This window comes from Lissotriton helveticus, chromosome 3_1 (assembly GCF_964261635.1).
Source record: "Lissotriton helveticus chromosome 3_1, aLisHel1.1, whole genome shotgun sequence".
Taxonomy (NCBI): Eukaryota; Metazoa; Chordata; class Amphibia; order Caudata; family Salamandridae; genus Lissotriton; species Lissotriton helveticus.
In genome coordinates this window covers 1159054224-1159076386 of record NC_136061.1, presented here as the reverse complement: position 1 = coordinate 1159076386, position 22163 = coordinate 1159054224, and positions in this window count along the sequence as shown.

Here is a 22163-nt window from a genome sequence, read left to right as displayed (position 1 = left end):
GGTAGGCCAAAACTGTTCTACGTAAGATGTGTGTATGAGGTAGTTAAACTGGTTGTATGCATATGCTGAAACTCACAAAAAGTAATGTCTGGTCAGCAGAAAGAGAAAGAGAAGACAGCAGAAAGAGTCAGTGCCTTCATAGAAGAGCGCTTTTTGAGAACGCAAACCCTCACTCACCCAAGGGTGACATGGTTCATCATTGGGTTTCCTACTCACACCAGGTCTGCAAGGTGCATGGTGTGGGCTAGGGGGAGGAGTGGAGGTGTTTTTCAGGTAGGTGAGCAGATGTTAATAAGGAGTGAGAGGCAGAATGGCGAAAGAATTGAGGATAAAACTATCTCCAGGGGGGCTAGACTGTATTTATTCAGATACCCTTTGGGACAGGGTTAAAACACAACATCCCTGTGCACCATGCCTACAACCCACTGCCCTGGCATAGATCAGTCACCCCTCTATCTGGGTGCACTGTACCAGCGGTGAGGGTACAGGTGCATGAGCCCTGTATCCCTACAGTGTCTAAGTCCATTCGTAGACATTTCAGTGCAGGGCTGCCATTAAGAGTATATGGTGCCGGGAGTTTGTCATTACGAACTCCACAGCACCATAATGGCTATGCTGACAACTGAGAAGTTTGGTATCAAACTTCTCAGCACATTAAACCCATACTGATGCCAGTGTGGGATTTTATGAGAAATGCACACAGAGGGCATCTTAGAGATGCCCCCTAAAAACTAACCTACCAGTAGTGTCCAGGCTGAGTGGTTACTTTCAGCTGCCACTACCAGACATGTTTCTGGACCCCTGGGCCGATAGACTGCTGCTTTCAGAGCCTGAAACAATGCACGTCCTGGGAAGAGGTGTCAAGCCTTCTCCCCCAGGATGGGCAGGGTCTACGAAGAGGAAGCTTCAAAAGCTTGCCACCTTTGTGAGATTCCCCAGGCCACTTGCTGCTTTCAGCAACTTCCCCACTGGTTCTGACTCCGACTTTGGGCGTGAGAACCAGCAGGAAAAACAAGTAAGAAAGAGAGGTGTACCCACCTCTGCTAACTCCACCCCTCTGGTATGGGAGGTGAGGTGAAGCACAACTCTGAGTCTCCGCCATCTTGCAGATGAGGGATTCAGCCAACCAGAAAAGGTGTATGACCCCCTCCAACTGGAGGGTGACATAATAGGGTGTGTACCCACCCCAGGGAAGGGACCTATTGGTCCCAACCTTTTACCTACCTGTAACTCCCCTAAATCTAGTATTTAGGGACACCCCTGAACCTTGCTTCCCCAGACAAGAACCAACTACAAGAAAAGAAGAAGAAGGACCGAACAGTGGTGCCGAAGTTAACAAGAGGAAGACGCCCACTGACTTGGCCCCAGCCCTACCGGCCTGTCTCCACCTCGAACCAACTCCTGCAAAATCTCAGTGGGTACTGCAGCCAGCAACCTCGAAAACCCAAGAGGACCTTCCTGCCTTCAACCACAAAGACTGTGTCTCCCGTGAACACCGGATTTGTTCATCAACAACCTCTGGCCCCTGCCGGAAACCACAAATCCACACCACTCTGCACCTGCCGCCCACGGCCCAGGCTCGAGTGGGCTAACACTATGAGGAGGTCTCCCCGGCGATCCTGAGCTGAGATCTGGTGACCCCTGACCTGCCTCAAGCCTCCAGCCGATGCCTGCATCCTCAACTGGAAGGTCCTCCCCATTGAAAGCTACAAAACACCTGATGCCAAAACAGCAGTCTGCACCCGGCCATCCCAGTGCCTCTGAGGGTGCATCTTTTCTGCTGGCTTAAACCCCCATTTGCCCTGAGCGTCACCAGCCACCAAACGCCCCCTATCCCCCATTGGATAAGATTGGGCCTCCGCACTCTGCACCCGGCCACCCTAGTGCCGCTCAGGGTGTAACAAGAGTGCATCCTTGACCCTGGGGGACCCCTGGCTCTAACCTTGGAATACCAGCTCCCACATCAAAGTACTTACCTTTGCACTGTTAACACTAGATTCCTCCATAGGATAACAGTGACTGTTTTTCTATGAAACATTTCTAAGTGTGGAGTTGGAAAGCCTAAACAAATTCTTTAAAATTGTACTAACAATAACGATTTTACTTACCTGTTTACAGGAAATGTCCCAGTGTAGAATCCAGGTATACTACACTGTGTACGAAAAGTAATCTCAAGAGTAACTTACCTGTAATTTTACTAAAAAGCCCATTCAAAGTATATGCACTGTATTTACAAAGCATTACATTTCTCAGTGACAATACCGTAAGTCAAAATAATGTGCATATACAATTAGAATCCAAACTTTATTACAACTGTACATTTACTGCAAAGTAGTTATCACTTACCTGTGCCAGGCTTGCTTGGTTCTAGGAAATAAAATAACTAAAATAATGTTTTTATATAAAAACAATTGGTCTGAAGTTCAGTCTTTGAGTGTGTGAATTTCTTTGCTGACTGAGAGTGTACAGCAAATGCTTAACACTGTCCTCTGACAAAGCCTTACTGCTCGACCACACTACCACAAATAGAGAGTAAGGTGCTATCTAACTTTACCTCTGCCTACCTTTGGGGTTCCTCTGGACTCTGTGCACACCATACCTCACTTTGGTGTAGTATGTACAGAGTCAGCTTCCTACATAGGCCCCTTACTTGTATAGAACACATACTAATGTCCAAGAATGCAACAGAGAGGCATGTCTGATATGGTAAACAACATTTACCGTAAATCTTTTCCCCGCAGAGAATCACAATGCGGTCGTTATAATGACGGCGTTGTGATTCCACATACCATTACTCCACAAGTTGGAACAACAACTTGCGGAGGGGGGGAGGTGTTGGATTTAAAATCCAACACCTTCCCTGGTATCCACACAGACTGGAGTTGGAATAGTAAATGATACTATTCCAACATCTAGAGTCCCCCCTTCCGCAGGTCGTTGTTCCGACTTGCGGAGTAATGGTATGCAGAATCACAACACGGTCGTTGTAACAACCGCGCTGTGATTCCCTGCGGAATAAGAACCTGTGGAAAAAAAACATACATTCCTAGGTATTAGCTCCGTTAAAAGCCAATATACTAACTGGTATTGACTTGTGAGCCGATAGTCATACATGACGTGTGTTCCATGATAATAATGAGCGTCCCATAACCGGACCACTAGGGTGGCCCCAGGGATGGAAAGAGGTATGGAAATGCTGTGTGTGGTGAATCCCTACAAAAGAGAGGGGAGGAGATGTGAGAGCACACCAACTCTGTCTTGTCAGGACTGAGTAAGGGCCTGCTAAATGAGGATACTCGCCCGTTGGTGCGGTCAGAGACAGTGGGTAAAAGTAACAGGATAAGCGTAATGTAGTCAGTAGATTGCAGGGACGCAGCCAAGAGAATATAGATGGATAACTGGCCTGTCTGGTGCATGCTGCCCCACCCTAAACCCCAGGAAACCTCGTATCTGTGCAGTTGATGCAGGAATAATTCATGGGGTCCTCGACGAGAGTGAAGGCAACGTCCCAGACCCATCACATTAAAGGGTTTCCGAGGACGACAGTTTGCCGAGAGGGGTGTGGTAGGCCTGAGAGCCTGTGGGAACTATGGTCCCACTCCCCCATTCTGTGTAGGCAAGGGACTGACCTCATAAACCAAATGACTCCTCGCATGGTGGAGTCAGCACGGCCAATGTGAAAAATTAAATGTGAACTTTATAGCCTATATCTAATCAGTGTGAGAGATGCATGCCAAAACACTGGGTAGGGTGGACCAGCTTTATGGTCTGCTCTAAGGTCTGTTATCAGACCAAAGTAAAAGTTATTTGGTAAAACTTTGCACCCGCCAAGGTAGGTTTTGTCATATATGAAGGGTACAATGATACTGATGGCATGCCCGTGCAGGCAATGTATGACGAGGGTGCAGGGGTCCCCAAAAAAATGAAGCACAAACTGCAGCTGCCTGCAGAGGGCATCTAGAGGCACTGAGAGTGTAGCCATCAAATTTCAATGATATGAGGGGGCTCTGTTACATAGTGCCAGAGCCAACAAAGGAACAACCAGGTATTGTGCAACAGACTAAAATTAAAATCAACCAGAGCAAAGCACAAAATAGACCCCTTAGTCTAAGGTTGCTAACCCAAAATCCTTGGCTTCTCAAACATAGGCAGGATAATGAAGTACACTACTAGAAATCCATAAGGGTGGAGCGTATACAGTTTCCGATGTGTCCATAAAGCAACTCAATACAGGAGATAATTCACTACAGTCACAGGCTTGTCCATGGAATGTCATCGTTCAGTATGTTACTTTTAAGTCCAAAGATCAAGTAATGTTCTCTGTGAAAAAGGACTCATTGTAATGTCCCCATATTTGGTTAAAAGTTGGGTTTGTCTAGAACCACCCACCTAATGTTGTCCTCCATGAGCTCAGATGAGAGATCATGTCTGATAAACTTAGTGTTGGATTTCTTACACCTCAGTGAGTTACAGTGTTCTACTATCCTTGTTGTGACTTTGCAGGGGTCCTGCCAATATATAGCAGTTTACAGGGACATGCGAGGAGATAGAAGACACCTTCAGTATTACAATTAATATGGTTAGAAAGTAGCATAATAAGGAATCTTTGGGCTATTGGTTTCTTGTATAGTTCAAAGAATATGCCTCCATCCTTCGGGTATAGCAGTAAATCCAGGAAGGGAAGTGCCACCTTGCAGTCCTCACAGGGGAATTTGAAAAGAGGGTTCCTCCTGTGAAGCCATTCAGAAAAAGTATTTACCGAGGCCAAGCTGCCTTTCGAGATAACCAGGATATCATCTATGTATCTCTTCCCCGCTTAAAGGTTTTGTTGAAAGGGGTTATCATTTGGATAGATGTGGGTACATTTGAAACTGTGCATGTATAGATTCACCATACACGGGGCAAATATACTGCCTGTTGAAGGCCCAGTAACCTGCCAATACAGTTGATCCCAAAATAGGAAAACGTTTTCCTTCATTGCAATTGTTGCACACTCCATCACAAAAGAGGTAGGAGTTAGATCATCCCACTCCCTCTGTACAGTAGTTTCTTGACAGTCTGTAAAGTGTCGTCCTGTGGAATATTTGTATAGAGTGATTTAACATTGTATGATACTGGTAATATTGCTGGGGATCAAAAGGGATAGCTGCTAATACCATAAGTATATGTTTTTGTTTGGTGTCTTGAAGGTAGGAGGGCATTTATGTAACCATCGGTCTCAATAAGCAGTCGGCAAACTGGGAGAAGGGTTCTAGCAAAGCGCCAATACCGGAGACAATGGGTCAGCCTGGTGGTGGTCATCTTGGTTTGTCAATGTTTTGTGGAATATGAAAATTGGTGAGTATTCAACAAGAACTCTGATTCTCCTTTAGTGATCCGTCCAACATCTTTCCCTCTTTCCACCAGGTCTTCTGTAATGTAGGGGTGGGCCACTTTGCAACGGTCTGTAGTAGTTGGTATTACCCAGTTGTCAGAGACATTCCTCCCAGTAAGTTTGGTAATCCAGGATCACTGTGGCACCCCTTTGTATGCTGGTTTAATGACGATCTCTTTGTCAGACCCTAGTGATTTCAGGCAGTGCAGCTTCTCCCTAGAGAGGTTGAAAAAGGGGTGTTTGGCTCAGGTTTTCTGAGTCTCAAATTCTTTGAGGATTGCCATTTCAAAGGTAGCCACATCTGGGGGAACCAAGTATAGTGGTGGATTAAAGGAGGACCTATTTCTCATGCTGGTGTTCACTTCATTCTCCAGATCTGCATTCTCAGCTCTATCAAAGTAGAAAACCAGACATATCTTCTGAAAAAATCATGACAGTTCTTTATTCATAGTGGGTGGGGACAAAACATGAACCTTTGTTTAAGACACTTGTTTCTAATATGGGCAGACTTCTCAGACTAAGATTTATGATCAGGCTGTCATGCTGCTTGTGGAGGGGTCGGTTCTTTGGTCATACTCCCTGTCAAGCGTTCTAGCGTGGAATCCCAGTGCTCCGGGTTCTTTTTTGGGCATCCTTGGTTCTCCGATGGTGGTCTGCTTCCTCTTCTTCCTCTTCTACCATGGCCCTGTCCAAAAAAGGCAGCTATCCTTGGCCTCAAAAGGGAGGTGGTTGGAAGGGTTGAGCCGGAAACCCCCAAAGTTGGGGAGTCCACCATGGTCCTTATGGAGGGGCTCCTGGGAAGAAGCCTCCACCATACACAGTCTTGTCATCAATTATGTGATTTTAAATGTTGCAATGATGTTCTCGACAATGTCATAGAACATGTTATGAGTGATGCAATATGTGAGGAAATTAGTAGTGCATGGCAAGAGCGTGAGTTACAGTTACCTTTGGGCACAAGTTATAGTTATTAGAAATAACTATAACTGGTGAATTTCTGTGTTTTATTTAGTTTAAAATGTTACATTGACTCAGAAATGTTCACCTGACTATAACATTACTTTCAAATTCATTTTTTTCAGGATCTATTTTTAAAATTGAGTTCGAGGGACTCTAGCAAGAGTTACTTGAACTCAACCATCCAGATATACAAATATATTTGGACCTTAATGTCTCCAAAGCTACAGAATGGATTTACACCAAATCATAAAAGGCACAGTTTCTGGACCAAGTACTAGCTTCCTGCCAGATTTGGCATAATTTAATTCAGTAGTTTTTGCTATGTTATGTTATGTGGATTTGTAAAGCTCACTAATCCCCCATGAGGGTATCCAGGCACTGGGGCAGATGTGGTGACATAGGTGTTTGGGCGTTGGGTTGGGTGCTGGGTTTCAGACCACACAGAGTTAGTAGAAGAGCCAAGTCTTGCGAAGTCAAAAAGTGAGGAGGAGGTCCTAATGGGTTGGTGTGGTCATTCCAGGTCTTAGGTACGATATCGGAGAATGCTCCACCTCCCATTCTGCTTTTGAGGCTGTGTCGGGGTGCGAGTGAGAGAGTGGTTGAACATAGGTGTCTGGTGTGTCGGTGAAAGTACAACTGGTTGTTCAGGTATGGTGGTCCGATATTGTGCAGTGCCCTGAATGTCTGTGTGATGATTGTGCCTGCGTTTGTGGATGGGGAGCTAGAGGAGCTTTCTGAGGTGTGGTGAGATTTGGGTGCTCTGTGGGAGGGCAGGGATAAGACTTGCTTCAGCATTCTGGGTGGTCTGGAGATGGTGTAGGAGATGGTTGGAGATCCCAGTGTTTGTGATGAGGGTTTGCATCATGGTATGTTTGGTGTTCAGAGATAGTCATTTGAATCACTTGCAGAGCATGCTAAAAATGTGGAAGCAGGAGGAGCGGACCGTTTTGACCTGCCCTGTCATGTTGAGGTTGTCATCCAAGGTGATTCCCAAGTTTCTGGTGTGGTCGGTCAGTGTATGTGTGGGTGCAAGCAGGGAGAGTTCTTGTTCCTGAAGATCATCACTTCCGTATTGTCAGAGTTGAGTTTCAGGCAGTTAGGTCTCATTCAGTTTGCTATGTTGATCATGCAGAGAAGTTGATTCTGGTGGTGGTGTGCTTGTCAGCTGGAGAAAGATTGACGTGGGAGTCATCAGCATAGAATAAGATGATGATGCCTTGGGATCTGATGATGTTAGCGAGCGGTGTCATGTAGATGATGAACATGGTTGGGCTGAGTGATGAACCTTGAGGGACTCTGGAGATCAGGTTCTTGCATTCTGAATTGTAGGGTGGTAGTCTGACTCGCTGTGTCCTTCCTGTGAGGAAGGAACCTATCAATCTGAGGGCCAGTCCTTGGATTCCTTTACCTTGCAGTCTTCTGATGAGGACTGGTGGGAGACTGTGTTAAAGACACTGAGATGTGAACTGTGGCCATGATGAGTGCTGTTTCTGAGCAGTGGTTGCTCTTAAATCCTGATTGGGTGTGGTCTAGTAGGTAGTGGTGTTTGAGGTGTCTGATGAGTTGTGTGTTGATGGCCTTCTCTATCACTTTAGTAAAGGAGCAGAGAGATGGATCGTAAATTGCTCAGTTCACTTGGGTTGGTCTATGGCTTTTTGAGGAGGGAGTTGACTGCTGCATGTTTCCAGCCTTCTGGCAAGGTGGCAGATTTGATGGAGGTATTGATGATATGGATGAGGGTGTTGCTGGCTGGTGGCCCTCCCATGTTGTATAAGTAGTGGGGGCATGGGTATGTTGGGGCCCCAGACTGAACCGTTTTCATGATTGCTGAGGTGTCTTTTTTGATGAGAGTTTTTTATTTAGTCTGGTGGTCATCTCGGTTGGCGGTGGTTAGGTTGGTGATGATATCTTTGGGGTCTAATTGTTTGAAGTTTCAACTAAATCTTTTCTGATGTGGTGAAGGTGTTGGCTCCAACTACGGGGGTTGTGAATTCTTTGACAATTGCAGCTGTTGGAGCTTACCTCTATGTATTCAGTTAGTGCTCTTTTCTTGGAGTCTCTAAGAAGTTGGTTGTAGTATCTGAGTGCAACCTTGTTGGTGGTTCTGGCATTGGCATCATGACCGGTTCTGCATTTTTTTTCTAGCTGTTTGCAGAGGCATTTAGATTCCTAGCGGTCATCTGTATACCAGCTGGCTTGTTTGTTGGTTCTCTGTTTGTTGCTTTTGATAGACATAAGGAAGTCTGTGCAGTTCTTGATCCATTGGTTGAAGGTGGTTACGTCCTTGTCGAGGTTGTTTGTGGTGTTGGGCTGGTCCATTTTGAGAGTGTTGAGCCAGTATGCCTCTGTTACTTTGCTCCAGCTTGGTAGGTTGGTGCTTATGAGTGTGTTGACTGGTGGTGTGCTGATTTTAAATTGCTTGAAGGAGTGGTCAGTATATGTAAGCGGTGAGGCAGAGTTGTAGGTGATCCTGTTGCTGGTGGCGAAGATTGGATCCAGGGTGTGTCCTGTGATGTTTGTAGGGTCTTTGACTAGCTGGATGAGTCTGATGTTGTTCATGATTTCAGGTAATGCCGTGGAGCAGGGGTCTGTTGGGTCTTCGAGGTGGAAATTGAGGTCGCTGAGTAGTATAAAGTCCTTGGAGTTGATTGGAAATGGAGCGATGAAATCTGTGATGAGGTTACTGAAATTGATTCATGGGGTGGTGGTTATTATGCGAGGGTGCCTTTAAGGGCGAAGCTATCATCTGCTTGTATTCTGAAAGGCATGTATTCCATGATGGGGGTGTTGTTGTTCATGGAAGTGGTGCATTTGATAGTGCCTTTGTGGATAATTGTGAATCCCCCTCTGTAGTGCTAGAGACACTCTTATGGTCTGCAACCACGGGATGACCTTTGACTACCATCATTTTAATTGACTTTGGTGTTTTATTTTATCCTAGCCTGAATGTATGTTCTGTATATACCTTGTTTCTCTTGAAGATTTCTTCTCATAGTTTTGAAGTAGGAGCTATCCCAGTAGAACAGCCTGACCAAGAACAGAGCATGTTGGATGTGCATTTGAAAGCATGATAGATAGAGAGAGAGAGAAAGAGAGAGAGAGGTGGAATATACTGTTTGGCCTCTATGGTCTTTATGTTGTACATTGGGAGATCAAGTATGTGATGCTATAGGCAATGGTGCACAAAATTTCATTGTGTTGTATATTGGGAAGTATTATGAAGTTCTTACTATTGATTTTGACATGGCCTTAAGTCATCCTGAATTCTGACTTTGCCCCCAGAGTGTTTGCAAGTTGATTGAGTTAATCACGTTCAAGGTTGTTTTGTGAGAGATTGTTTAATGTACATGGAAGGCTTTCGTAAGCTTCGTTAAGATAAAGGCTGGAACATGTGAGAATGTAGAGGGAATGTGGGAACTCCTTCTGCCCTGGAATGCTTGCATGAAAGGTGGCCAATTCCAGCAAGTTTCCTTGGCGCAGAGGGACGGTCTCTCAAACCTTCTAGTGTGTTTTGAGACTACAAAGCTGAGGGTTGTTGACTTAGAAACTGGGATTTTGGAATCCGAATGGGGACAGACGCGTCTACTTCGATAAAGCAGAACCCTGGTTGCTGAGGCTTTTATCCCTGCTGTAAATACACCGGTCTGGAGTGGGCTAAGATGCAGTGTTTGCACCAGGTGAAGTGTTTGAGTTTTGAATATTGCCATTGTGATGTGTGACCAGTGGCTATGATCATTCGAGGTGTTTTCTTTGTGATGTATGAGTGAGTCAGAGTGCACATCCGAAGTAATCATCTGATGTATTTAGTGTATATAGCTTTCTGATTTCTTGCAGGACGTCCAGTCTTATTGGCTGCTTGTTTATTCTTATTCATATTCATGCATTTAACTTTTACATTTGCCAAGTTTGTTATTATTGCTTGCATATAAATATATATCTCTATATACATTTGAAAGTTGTTAATTTGGCATTTGGGGAAGCCTTTGTGTTAGAGAACATTGCATAAACAAAACCCCAAGCCTTATTCAAAAAAGAGAATCTTTTCATTTTTTCAGGTGAAACCCCTTTCCAGATGCTGTTGTGTTTTATGTCTCCTACTTTATTGTGTTTGGGCCATCATGTGGTGTGGTATTTTGAGGGTGAGGCGAGACACATTCCAAGCTTGTGAAGGCGGTCCTGTTGTGCAATCTTGTAGCCTGTAGGGATAGCCTCGGTGATGTTGGATGCAGACGCAGGTTTGAGCCAGGTTTCTGTGAGGAAGAGAAGGTTTGGCATGATGTTGCTCAGGAGATCCCTGATCTCCTGGTGTGTTTTCTGAGCGAGGAAGTGCTGAGAAGCATGCATGCGAGTGTCTGTAGAGGTGCAGGTTTGGTGTGTTGTGACGTGTTTGCTTGACTGGGATGTGGTGTGGTTGATGCATGGATGTTTGTAGGTGTGACTGTGCTGCTGCAGGAGAAACAGCAGTGTGTGCATGAGAAGGATCACACCGTGGTTTGTGGACCAGCGCAGCAGCAGTAGGTGGAGCAGCAGTTTGGGGCGAGCTAGCAGAGGCTCACAGTGGTGTAGCGGTAGGGGCTAATTGGGCCAGGGTTCCTGGCACAGGGCACGGTCCAGACACGCACTGGTATAGATGGGCTTGCCTTTGGGACAGCAGCAGCTCACCTACTGTGCAGACATGCTCCAGCTGCCATTAAGTAGATCCTGAGACAGAGGAGGAGCACAGGTGACAGTGGGTGGGGCTAACAGCATTGGAAGAGGGGTGGAAATAAGAGCTGATAAGGAGTGGGGGAGGAAGGAAGAGGCACACGGGAAGGAGGAACAGAGAGCGCGAGGCAGGCACATGGGGAGAAAAGGACGTAAAGCAGAAAATGGGTGTGGGAGCACCAAAAAAGACAGAATGAAGATTGCAGAAAGAGGCTGAGAAAGGGCACAAAATGTGCCCAGGTACAGGGCCGGACTGGCCATAGCGGGCACTGGGCGTTTCTCCGGTACGCCACTAGGGCACCCCCGCGCCGCACCGCCACCAGCTGTAGCGTGTGCCACCCCGCCCCGCTGCTGCACTCAGCCTCGCTGAGCCTGCCTCGTCGTCCCCGCCCCCGCTGCCCGAGCGGGCGCTGTTGTGCTAACTCGCTGTTTTTTTCTCTCCCCCTCTGACGCTTAACCTATCTTTGTATCCCTTGTGCCATTGTTTTGCATTGGATTGGATTGTAATAGTATTTTTATCCTCGCTATTTTCCCCTGTGCCGTCACCCTCTGCCCCTGTGACCACCCGCCCCGCTCCCCGCTTCCCGCCGCCGTGCTTCGGCCACGCCCCCCTTTCTCTTCTGTACCCTCCCCGCACCCGCCTCCCAGCTGATCCTCCCTCCCTCCCACTTCGCCATAAATGGCGACCACGCGCACGCGCAGCGGGCACGCCGATTGTGCGCCGAAGGCGCGCCAAAGGTAAGCCCGTCTGTGCCCGTCCGCGCCTGGACCGCGCCCAGGGCCAGGACTCCTGGTCCCCACCGATGCAAGACGCCCCGACAGACCTACGACACCGCCGCCCTCAACGCACTCAACACCGGCCGGATCCCTGGATGCTACCGAGCCACCCCGAGACGCACACACGGGCCCTTCAGCTGCCACTCCTGCAAGTTCTCCTGCATCCGAACCTGCACGGCACCCGCACCCGCCAACCCGAAAACCAGCAGCAACCACCTCAAGTGCATCCTCCTCAACACCCGCTCCGTCCACAAACACGCCGTGGAACTCTGGAACCTGCTCGATACATTATCACCAGACGTCGCCTTCCTCACGGAAACATGGATGAACGCCTCCTGAGCACCCGACATCGCCATCGCCGTCCCAGACGGATACAAGATCACCCGGAAGGACCGCATCAATCAGACCGGAGGAGGCATCACCATCATCCACAGGACACCATTCGCGTCACAACCAGCATCGACGACACCTTCAGAGCCGCCGAACACCTGCACTTCCAGATCCACACCGACCCCAAGACCACCCTCAGAGGCACCCTCATCTACAGACCCCCGGGACCACGCACACAATTTAGCGAAGACATCGCCGACTTCATCAGCCCACACGCCCTCCCCTCCACTGACTACATCCTCCTCGGGGACCTCAACTTCCACCTGGAGAACAACAACGACCGCAACACCACAACCTTACTGGACAACCTCGCCAACCTCGGTCTCAAGCAGCTGGTGACCACCCCCACCCACTACGCCGGACACACGCTCGACCCCGTCTTCTTCTCCAGCAAAGACATCACCTTCAGCCATGCCACCGGACTCCACTGGACAGACCACAGCTGCGTCCACTTCAGCTTCAAAAAGATCACGATCCACCACCACCAGCAACAGGTTGCACGCAGAAGCTGGAACAAGATCACAGCCGACCAGCTCACCGCATCCCTGAGCCAGGACCCACCCACCAGCTCAGCGAACCCCAGCCAGGCCGCCAACAACCTCACGAAGTGGATCAGCAACTGCGCAAACGACCTCGCCCCACTGAGGACCCCGCCTAGCAGACCCGGCAGCAAGAGAGCACCCTGGTTCACCGACGAACTCAGGAGCTCCAAGAAGAACTGCAGAGCCCTCGAGAAAGCATGGCGCAGAGACCCGACACCAGACAACATGACCGCCCTCAAGCTCGCCACCCGAAAACACCACCAACTGATCCACACCACCAAGAAAACTGCTTTCAAGGTACGACTGGACAACAACGCACACAACAGCAAGGAACTCTTCACCATCGTCAAAGAGCTCTCCAACCCCAGCGCCGGAAACAACGACATCACCCCATCGCAAGACCTCTGCAACTCCCTCGCCTCCTACTTCCACAACAAGATCGCAGACATACACAACATACACAACATACACAACAGCTTCAGCACACAACCGACGCACCCCACGACCACACCAACGCCCCCCTCACCCACTATCCGCACCTGGACCCCGATCACCACCGAAGACACCATCCGGACGATGAACTCCATCCACTCCGGATCCCCAACCGACCCCTGCCCTCACCACGTCTTCAACAAAGCCAACGCTGTCATCACACCCCATCTGCGAGACATCATCAACACCTCCTTTGACACAGCCACCTTCCCGGAAAGCTGGAAGTACGCCGAACTCAGCGCTCTACTGAAGAAACCATCAGCGGACCCCACCGAACTCAAAAACTACCGCCCCATCTCGCTTCTCCCGTTTCCGGCCAAAGTCATCGAGAAGACCGTCAACAAGCAGCTGGCCGCCTCCTCGAGACTAACGGATCCCTCGACCTCTCGCAGTCTGGCTTCCGGGCCAACGACAGCACCGAGTGGATGATGAACAGCCGCCTGAAACTGAACTCAGATAAGACGGAAGTCCTCATCTTGGGATCCTCGCCCTCCGCCTGGGACGACTCCTGGTGGCCCCCCGCCCTGGGCAGCGCACCCAAACCAACGGACCACGCACGCAACCTGGGCTTCATCTTGGACTCCTCCCTCTCCATGGCCAGACAAGTCAACGCCGTCTCCTCGTCATGCTTCAACATCCTGCGCATGCTACGCAAGATCTTCCGCTGGATCCCCACCGAGACCAGGAAGACGGTCACCCAGGCCCTCGTCGCCAGCCGACTGGACTACGGCAACGCCCTCTACTCCGGAACCACCGCCAAGCTCCAGAAGAGACTCCAGTGGATCCAGAACGCCTCAGCAAGACTCATCCTCGACGTCCCCCGACACAACCACATCTCCGGACACCTGAGAGACCTGCACTGGCTCCCAGTCAACAAGAGAATCACCTTCCTCCTCCTCACCCACGCACACAAAGCCCTACACAACCAAGGCCCAAGATACCTCAACAGCCGCCTCAACTTCTACACTCCCACTCGTCAGCTCCGATCAACCAGCAACGCCCTCGTCGCCGTCCCCCGCATCTGAAGAGCCACCACAGGAGGAAGGTCCTTATCCTACCTGGCCGCAAAGACTTGGAACACCCTCCCGACCCACCTCCGCCTGACCCAAGACCACCTCACCTTCAGGAAGCAGCTCAAGACCTGGCTGTTCGAGCAGTAGCGGACCCCCCCCCAAGCGCCTTGAGACCCTCCGGGTGAGTAGTGAGCTATATAAATGTGCTTGACTGATTGATTGATTGAGGGTGGGGGCCGGTTTTGGACCCCTGGGGGCCGTTTTTTTGTTACCGGGTGTCAGCAATATCGGCCCCCAGTAACAAAATCGGCCGAAACTGACCCTCGCACACTGCTTTGCTGCACTCCCGCTCACCCCAGGGGGGCCTGGTTGAGCAGTGTGCCAGGGCCGGTTTCTGTTCCTAGTCCGGCCTGTCCAGGTAGGGTGAGAATGGAGAACAAAAGGCACAAAGAGTGAGAGAGACTGAATAAAGAGGGTGGCACAACACGGCTAAAACAAGAGAGAAAGGCACAAAGAGTGAATGATTGGAAAGAAAGAGAGTAATATCATGAAGAGTCTGAAAGCAGGGGAGCGAAGGCACAAAGAGGGAGAGAGAGAGAGAAGAAACTAAAATTGACATGAGAACAAAAAATGGGGGACAGATGGGAAACAAAGAGTGCAATCAAGAAGAATGAAAGTGGCACTAAGAATAAAAAAAAATGGAGGACCTGAGAGGCTAAAAACAGAGGGGGGCAAAATGTATAAAAGTAGGGAGGTAGAAGAATGAAAGTAGTATTAAGAAGATGAAAAATGGAGAAGAGAAGGCATGAGAGTGATTGAAAAGAGATTAAGAAGAGGGCAGGGAGAAAGGAGAAAGAGAAGGAGAGAGAGCAGTAGCAGAGAGGTGGGAAAGCCAGAGGTGAATTAGCCAGTTCCGAAAGGACCTTTACAGGTCAAAAGAACAGTCCAAGTAAGTCTGAGGCTGGGCCTAGGCACCAGTGATATTGCTTTCAAAAAAGTCTATAGAAAATGTATAGGGATTTTCTGCTTTGTGACCCCACCTTTTTTCTCGGCCCCTACTTGATGGATCACCTTGAACCTTTCTAGGACGGAGCTGAGGTGGATCAACATTTGTTTTGGACAGGTTTCTGAAAATTCAGCAAACGGTGCCAAAGTTATTAGCAAACCAAAAAGCACTCTGTTTAGGAGAAGCGGGGTCCCTACTATAACTACCCAGGGTCGACTACCAATTATCAATCAATATAATTGATTGATAATTGTTGATATTTATTGATAATCGGTATTCGATCCTCGGTAGTCAAAGTAGGCACCGCATTTTCCTAGACAGAGTGCACATGTGTGTGTGTGTTTGTGTGTGTGCATGTGTAGGGGTTTCACTTACCCTCATTTTCTATACTTGCGTGGTAAAGTCTTCTATGAATTGGTAATATAAAATATAAGTAAAGCAAAAAATTGGGACTCTCAGCATGTAATCAGGACCCTAAAAACGAGGTCCTCCCAAAGTTTGGACATGGTTGGAAAATGGCTCTAAACCTTTTTCCCCAGGATCAAGTGCAGGTGAGCTGAGGAGCAGCCTAAACAATGTAGCAGCCAGGAAGAGCAAACATATACTGGATACTATTTGGGGCAAAAGCATGTAACACTGGGGGTGACCTCCCACATCCACATTATTGTCTGCAATATTTGTCACAGTTGCCTGTGTCCCTTCCTTACCAAGAAATTGACTATATAACTCACAGCAGCTCCCCATGGGATCTTAAAAACATGGAATCCTCTGCAGGCATGCAAACTGGGGCAGAAAAGCAAAGAAGGCAGAATTGCAACTCATGAGCAGAGTGGACTTTACAGAGCCATAGCAATCAAAACCATGCTGAACAAAATCATGCCTCAGCAGTTGGCAGTCTCAACCATTCCAGAGTGGCTCGAAACTACAGAACACCACAAGACAACAGATGATCTGACACCCATCATAATAACATCACTTGAAAGCAGTTGTGGCCCACACCGGAAGCGATGGGACGCCCCGTTGCTGGGGTAGCCATGCGCTATACAAGATAACATAACATAACATAACGCAAGTGAGCGGTGGGTGGGGGGGCCGTTTTGGAGTGGGGATTTGACAGACGACCACGAGGGACAATTAAATAAATAATACATTTTCCCTCGTTGTCGTCTGTTGAAATCCATCCCAACCGGCCCGACCGCTCTTACCTGCACGGGCCGCAGCTGCCTGAAAGCATAGGCCAGCAGAACGCCTGCATGCCCCTTTCTTGACATTTTCCATGAGCACCAGAACAGGGCATTCAGAGGAGCCTCAAAATGAAAGCTTCACAGGTGGGGATCCTTCCAATTGCTGACATTTTTGGCTGGGGTACTTTTTAATGTCCCACCAGATCCTAAAGAAATAATAAAGAAACCTGGATGCGATGATGATCCACAAATATATAAACATTACTTTGGTCAGGAATGTGTCAGTCAATGAACTCTAATTTCAATAAATCATTTGAAGCTCAAAAATATTATAGGATTATTTTCCAGCACCGTACGTTGGTTAACCTGTAGGTACTGAAATCTGAGAATAACTTTTTGTCAATAACAATCAGTGCTCCTGCCTTAAACCTTTCTTTAATACCACATGTTGCCGTTTTCTAATTGACATAACAAGCGTACCTCAGTCGGCTACACATTTGCAATTTTTTCATTGGATCAAAATGAGAATGTTTGGATATTGTCTTTATATTGCCATTTGAAAGGATAGTATTGTTGCTGGTTCTACATGTTTTTATTTTTTTAATTTTGACTGGTACCAACTTATCTTTTACTGCAGACTCTTCACTGTTCACATAAAATGTGTGAAACTGATACTTTAGAAACACACTTTATTCCTTGTGAAGGAAAGTTAATATTGAGTTATTGCTCGATTATGAGGATACATTCAACACCCTGGGGTAAATCTACTAATGTATAGTGCAAAGCAGCGCATCAGCCATAGTTTCTGCGCTGCATTGCTCTTGGAGAGAGCAGGAAAGTGCATTTTAAACTAATATATGGCATTGCTACTCTCTTCTCCATTGCTGGCACTCTTTCAGGCTGTCTAGCACCACAAACAAACCTTTGCACCATAGTACAAAGGTGCGTCTGTAATGCCTAGCATAGTGCAGCACACATGTAGTGTTTGAAAATCTAGGTGAAATAAAACTTACAGCCTGATTCATGTACGGGCCGTTTTGCGTGGCCCTAATAGCGAATCATAGCGACTCGCTATTGAGGACACGCAAAACGGTATTCATGTAGGAATTGCTAAATAAATAGCGATTCCTACATGTTCTCTATTTGCGAGTAGAAAATTGCTACTCGCAAAAAAAGGAATAACTCCCCATTCATTCCTATGGGCCAAAAGGCCCATAGGAATGAATGGGGAGTATCCCTTATTTGCGAGTAGCAATTTACTACTCGCAAATAAGATAGCGATTTTATGGGTGCCAGGGGTGTCCAAAGGACACCCTGTAGCACCCCTAAAATGCACATTTGAACAGGTGTTGCGCACACACATGTCCAAAGGACATGTGTGTGTGCAACATGCAACTTAGAAAAATGCTTTTAAAAGCATTTTTCTAAGTTTTTGCTATTTACCGAGAGGTCTGACCTCTCGGTAAATAGCGGCCCAAATTTGCTAATTCGCAATTTTTGAAAGTGTCATGAATAGCATTTAAGGAATCTCTAATAGAGATTCCTTAAATGCTAATTCTCGCATATTAGCTAATTCTTCATTAGCGATTTTTGCATTTGGGATTGTGAATCCCAAATGCCAAAATTGCACTCGCAAAAGGCAAGATTCTGAGAATCTTGCCCTTTGCGAGTGCAATTTAGCTTCATGAATCAGGCTGTTAATCTCTTGCTAATGCATGCCTTGAGCAGGTGCTATTTTTTGGCGCACAGCCCTCGTTGTTAGTGTATAAGACTTTGCATCAACAACCATTGGTGGTATTGTGGGAAAGCCCATGTACCCACCCCCCTCCCCCGAGGGAGGCCCTCTAGATGCAAACTAATGCGAAGTAGTGCAAGGAACTGGAAAGCACCAGACAGTAAATACTTCATTAGCACTTTGTACCGATTTGCATCAATTTCTGTGACATTGTACCAATGCAAAGTGTTGATAAATGTTCCCATGGGCTGTGTCATGATGCAACACAGACCAGAGCACCTGTTGTATACAACTGTAGGGCAAAAAGCAAATTAATTTAACCTAACGTTATTCAGATTTAGTGCTATATTTTCAGACAGCACAGCTCAGAGGCAGAAAAAGACAAACCTTACTCACAGTTTCCCAGCTACCTCATCTGAAACTAAAGCACAACCTCAAATTAAATGAATTCACTTTATGCCCTGCAAGTGCATCATACAATCAGTTGACTCTGAGGTGTACTAAGCAATTAAAGACCATTGTGATATAGCCTTCATTTTTTTTTAATTATTTGTCGAACCAAATGTGTTTTTTGTTGACGTTTTATAGGTCCTTCAGATGATCAAGTGGCTTAACAATGCACCGCACATGAGGTGGATGAGACTGACAGCATACTTGGAATATTTTCATGATCCATTTTCCCCTGTGGTCAAATGGATGCTGGAGAAGATTTACTAGAAATTGTTTGTTTTGTTTCTTTCAATGTTGACCTAAGTTATGCTCGATAATCTGCATTTACATTCGTTATCTCATGTTGTTTAAGTGAGGGAGTGCACAGCTGCTTCTGGTGAGGGGTCAGAACGTAGTAAAACCAGTTGTCTATGGAGGCGCGTTAAGTTAAAAAAAGAAGTTCTTTCGGGTGTATGTCATTCTTGAGCCAGTCAGTTCAAGCATTAAAAACTTTAAGAGTTCCGGAGTAGCGTGCTGCTTGCTGAAAAAGAGCTTCAACACTGCATCAGGGGTAGCAAGCGCTATATGAATGCAAACTTTTCTCACTTTTCTAACCCTCCACTATCCTTCTCAATCCAAATAACTGACTTACATATCCACCACTCACATTACTTTCATATCTTTCACAATACTAATTCACCACTAATCCTTTGTGGGTTCCGGAGTCGCATGCTACTCGCTGAAAAAGTGTTTCAACACCTCGTCAGGGCTAGTAAGCACTATATAAATGTATTTACAATACAATACAATTTGACAGAAAAGAGAATGGCTTTAGTATGCACAGGACCATGTTGGCCAATTAGGAGATGGCCAACAAGAGGTGGCAACTTAGGGCCCGATTACGATGTTGTTCGGAAAGCATTCCAACTGAATCGGTTTAGGAATGCTTTCCGAATGACTCAGGTTCGGGGAGTCCAACCGACCGATTACGGTGTGTCCGAACACTTCTTCAGTATAGTTTTTGAAAAACCTATATCGCTGAAGAGAGTATGTTTAGGTCGAGCCTAGAGTCAGTGCGCAAGCGCTGCTCTGGCGAAGATCTGTGGTAGTTCAGTACGGGAGATGAGCCCTGCCCACTTCCCCACCCTTATTTTTCATTGGCTTATGTGTTTGTCCTTACTAAATGTTGGCTTCTGATTGGTAAAGAGGCTTGATAGTCTCTCCTTAGTACCGCTGTGTCGTCATTTGTAACGTTCCATGACTACTGGCCCACTTTACTTCTGTTCTTACACGTATGTGTTATTTTTAGAGTTCTAAGTACTATATTCTTTATTGAGTTTGTCCTTTTTCGGGCAGGATGTTGTGCTTTATTTAAATTCAGCAGGTTGTGTGCTCTTCCACTTTCGATGCTGCCGGGACAATCTCAACAGCTTGTGAGTTTGCCCTACTTTGGGCAGGACGTTGTGCTTTATTTACATTCAACGCACTTTCTATGGTGCCGGGACAATCACTTGTTTTTGTTGTATTCGACTTTGTTGCCTTATGTTAATTTTTTCTTATGTTGTCTTATTTGTTACAGGTTATCCTAAACCAGTTTTATTTGTTATGTGCAATGCTTTGATCGTTTTGTTGTAGTGTATTACTTTAACATGTAGAGAACGGGGTGATTTGCATAAAACTTGATCTAAACAGCTACTAACACACTGACCAGATTTTCTGCATTCCGCACTGACAAGTAGACATGCTGCTCTCAGTTTGAATCCACGGTAATGGGTATTTTAGGGTTTTGCCTGCCAGTCAATAAGTAATGTGCGGGTAACGTAATTCATTCGTAAAAGAGTTGGAATCGCCAGTGAATTTCTCAGGTGCCATTGTGTGTTATTTTAAGGTACCCACTGTCACTGCCACCCTACCGGTACTTTGACTGATGCGTTAAATTGGCATCCAATTAATGGAATCTTAATATCATGTGTTTAAAAAAATGTCATTACGTTTTAAAGCCTGTTACTGCAGGCATAACATTCAAATAACGAATGTTTCGTTTAGGTCAATGGAAACCATCTTAGCATATTGCTTCAGACTGAATGTTATTTCTGTATAATATATGGCACTCTTTTTGTGAAGTTAAATGTTTTAGTGCTTTTTTAATTTAGTGTTTTTTGGGACCCGAGTGTTTTTTTTAAACAGGTAGTGTAATGTGGTCATTACTAAACACATTAGTTTTATTACAAAACAGATTTGTCTGCGTTTTGAGCAGCTTCTCCCTCATGCACTTGTTACATATTAATACGTTCTGGTGCAGATGTCGTCCCATGGATGAATTGGCGATTTGAGGCATACTCAATAACAATTTGGAAGGGGGCAGTGAGCTATGCTCTCTGAGATATTGATGTTGTAATGGTATTGGCTCGATTGGGAGGTGGTTCTTGGTGTGGTACGGCTTAGTAAAGCTCCTGTACCGTGTGATGGGTACGAAAGCAGTAACAAACTGGTATCAGTACGAGACTGAAAGGGTTGCACAGCCCCCACTTTCTCAATGTGTTTTTTCTCAGTTGGAACGTGTACTCCTTGCAACAAGTAATGTTTTATCCAATCATGCTAACTGCATCTGAAGTCTAGAATGCGGTGTCTGTGAAATGTCATCAGCTTGTCCTTACGATTATTTTTATTGGTGTAAACCCACGAGGCAGCACAATCCAACCAGGTGTTAGAACTGTGTGTGTGAATCACTTCCAGGTCCATTGTCCTCCCAGACCGATCATTTGAACATGTGTGCGCATCAATTACTCAAAGGAATTAACTTTAACATAAGGAATTCACGTTGGCATTTAACCATTGTGAGGAATGCAAAAGCTCATGTTGCAGTCGGACTGTTAACTTTTCAAAGTGAGTGGTGTGTTTGAATGGTCATAAGGCAGCCATAGCTAGGCAGAGACTGTGCCATATTGCTTGAACTCCATGGTAAATCTTAGTATTTCAGACAGTATTTGACATGTTCAGTGAAGTTTGATTACTTGAGGAGATTACTCTCTCCCAAGGCAGCACTTAAAATAAATGCGTCAGTTTTAGGGCTGGTTGGCCAGTCCTTCACTTTTCAATTTTCTCCGCTTATAGTTTTGCTTTCATTTCTATCCCTTTTCTCTATTTTTATTTTTCCTTAAGAGGATACAACAGCTCTGAAGGCACTTTTAACTGGTCACTTGCTGCTCAATTCTTCTGCATCCCACATGATCACTTCTCTAACCCAGGATACTATTATGGAACGTTGTTGTCCAAAGTGTATCTTTGTTTATCATTCCAAGATGGCCAAAATGTTGTCTCTAAATTTGGCAGTCATGATAAACTATGCACAATACCTCTGCAAGAAGGATACTTGCCGCTGTATTAAGTTTAATTATTGCAAGAATATATCTACCATCTTGAGATGGCAGCATGTTTTTCTTCTACTTCTATTCTTTTCATCTATCTTTCATATGTTGCTGAGTGTGTGTTATATTGCAGTGTGTCATAGGGTGAATGCAAGAATGAGTCAGTAGTTGGATAAATAAATGCCTAAG